This window comes from Arachis hypogaea, chromosome 16 (genome assembly GCF_003086295.3).
Source record: "Arachis hypogaea cultivar Tifrunner chromosome 16, arahy.Tifrunner.gnm2.J5K5, whole genome shotgun sequence".
NCBI classification, from domain to species: Eukaryota; Viridiplantae; Streptophyta; class Magnoliopsida; order Fabales; family Fabaceae; genus Arachis; species Arachis hypogaea.
The window spans coordinates 125,597,691-125,600,753 of NC_092051.1; the positions used below are offsets into that span (position 1 = coordinate 125,597,691).

General features: G+C 41.2%; 1 non-coding gene across 1 annotated transcript; it reads left to right on the plus strand.

Annotated features, from left to right (window-relative positions):
* Positions 1-2,284: 2,284 nt before the first annotated feature.
* Positions 2,285-2,392, plus strand: LOC112762016 (small nucleolar RNA R71). The gene has a single exon (XR_003182378.1). It is a non-coding gene; the product is annotated as a small nucleolar RNA R71 (small nucleolar RNA).
* Positions 2,393-3,063: the final 671 nt, after the last annotated feature.

The following is a 3,063-nucleotide window of genomic DNA, read 5'->3' on the forward strand; positions in this document are numbered from 1 at the left end:
TATGAAGAGGAAAGAGAGTAAGTTAGGGTAGGTGGGGTTCCTGTGGGATCCACAGATCCTAAGGTGTCAAGGAATTCTGGTCCCTGCACCTTTCTGGCGTTTAAACGCCCCTGGACAGCCCTTTCTGGCGTTTAAATGCCAGTCTACTGCCTTTCCTGGTGTTAAACGCCAGGCTGATGCCCCTTTCTGGAATTTAACGCCAGCCAGACACCCTTTTCTGGCGTTAAACGCCAGTCTGATACCTTTCCTGGCGTTAAACGCTAGGTTGATGCCCCTTTCTGGCGTTTAACGCCAGCCAGACACCCTTTTATGGCGTTAAACGCCAGTCTATCTGCTAATTCTGGTGTTTAATGCCCAGAATGCTGCCAGACTGGGTGTTAAACGCCCATTCTGCTATCCTTACTGGTGTTTAAACGCCAGTAAGCATGTCCTCCAAGGTGTGCTATTTTTTATGCTGTTTTTTATTCCGCTTTAATTCTGCAGCTGTTTTTGTGACTCCACATGATCATCAACCTAAAAAAAACTTAAACTAACAGTGGAAAATGAAATGAAAAACTAATTAACATAGATAAATAAGATTAGGTTGTCTCCCAATAAGTGCTTTTTTAATGTCAATAGCTTGACAGTAAGCTTTTACAAAGCTTCACAAATACTCAGAGCATGATTGTGGCCTCCCAACACCAAACTTAGAGTTTGAATGTGGGGGCTCTACTTGACTCTGTATGGAGAGAATTGGATGAAGCTTTTCATGCTTCTTCTCCATGTTTACAGAAAAAGATCCTTGAGCCTTAAACACAAGGTAGTCCTCATTCAATTGAATGACTAACTTTCCTCTGTCCACATCAATCACAGCCCTTGCTGTGGCTAGGAAGGGTCTTCCAAGGATGATGAATTCATCTTCATCCTTCCCAGTGTCTAGGATTATGAAGTCAGCAGGGATGTAAAGGTCTTCAATCTTCACTAGGACATCCTCTACAAGTCCATAAGCCTATTTCATTGATTTGTCTGCCATCTCTAGTGAGATTCTTGCAGCTTGTACCTCAAAGATCACTAGTTTCTCCATTACAGAGAGTGGCATGAGGTTTATACCTGACCTCAGGTCACACAGAGCCTTCTCAAAGGTCATGGTGCCTATGGTACAAGGTATTAAGAACCTTCCGGGATCTGGTTTATTCTGAGGTAATTTATGCTGAACCAAGGCATTCAGTTCATTGATGAGCAATGGAGGTTCATCCTCCCAAATCTCATTACCAAATAACTTGGCACTTAGCTTCATGATTGCTCCTAAATACCGAGCAACTTGCTCTTCAACAATATCTTCATCCTCTTCAGAGGAAGAATACTCATCAGAGCTCATGAATGGCAACAGTAAGTTCAGTAGAATCTCTATGGTCTCTGTATGAGCCTTAGATTCCTTTGGTTCCTCATTAGGGAACTCCTTAGTGGTCAGTGGACGTCCATTGAGGTCTTCCTCACTGTAAATCACTACCTCTTCCTTCTTTATAGGTTTGGTCACTTTGGATATATTGATGGCCTTGCACTCTCACTTTGGATTCTCTTCTGTATTGCTTGGGAGAGTACTATGAGGGATTTCAGCAACTCTTTCACTCAGCTGACCCACTTGTGCCTTCAAATTTCTGATAGAGGACCTTGTTTCAGTCATAAAACTGAGAGTGGTCTTAGATATATCAGAGACTATGGTTGCTAAGTCAGAGAGGCTCTGCTTAGAATTCTCTGTCTGTTGCTGAGAAGATGATGGAAAAGGCTTGCTATTGCCAAACCTATTTCTCCCACCATTATTATTATTGAAGCCTTGTTGAGGCTTCTGTTAATCCTTCTATGAGAAATTTGAATGATTTATCCATGAATGATTATAAGTGTTTCCATGGGATTCTCCCATGTAATTCACCTCTTCCATTGCAGGATTCTCAGGGTCATAAGCTTCTCCTTCAGAGGAAGCTTCTTTAGTACTACTGGATGCAGCTTGCATTCCAGTCAGATTCTAAGAAATCATATTGACTTGCTGAGTCAATATTTTATTCTGAGCCAATATGGCATTCAGAGTATCAATCTCAAGAACTCATTTCTTCTGAGTCATCCCATTATTCACAGGATTTGTTTTAGAAGTATACATGAACTGGTTATTTGCAACCATTTCAATGAGTTCCTGGGATTCTGCAGGTGTTTTCTTCAGATGAAGAGATCCACCAGCAGAGTGGTCCAATGACATCTTGGACAATTCAGGCAGATCATCATAGAATATACTTAAGATGCTCCATTCTAAAAGCATGTCAGAAGGACACCTTCTGATCAATTGCTTGTATCTTTCCCAAGCTTCATAGAGGGACTCACCTTCCTTCTGTCTGAAGGTTTGGACTTCCACTCTAAGCTTGCTCATCTTTTGAGGTGGAAAGAATTTAGCCAAGAAAGCATTGACTAACTTTTCCCAAGAGTTCAAGCTTTCTCTAGGTTGTGAGTCTAACCATATCCTAGCTCTATCTCTTACAGCAAAGAGGAAAAGCATAAGTCTGTAGACCTCGGGATCATCCCCATTGGTCTTAACAGTGTCACAGATTTGCAAGAATTCAGCTAAGAACTGATGAGGATCTTCCAATGGAAGTCCATGAAACTTGCAATTCTGCTGCATTATAGAAACTAATTGAGGCTTAAGCTCAAAGTTGTTTGCTTCAATTGCAGGAATTGAGATGCTTCTTCCATAGAAGTTGGAAGTTGGTGTAGTAAAGTCACCAAGTATCTTCCTTACATCTCCACCATTGTTCTCAGGTTCGGCTGCCATGTCTGCCTCTTTTTCAAAATTTGTTGTAAGGTCCTCTTCGGAATGTTGTGCTTTAGCTTCTCTTAGCTTCCTCTTTAGAGTCCTTTCAGGTTCAGGATCAGCTTCAACAATAATATCTTTATCCCTGTTCCTGCTCATATAAAAAAGAAAAGAACAAAGAGAGAAGAGGAACCCTCTATGTCACAGTATAGAGATTCCTTTATGTGTCAGAAGAAAAGAAGAATAGAAGAATGAGGTAGAGAGAATAAGAAGAATTCGAACACAAA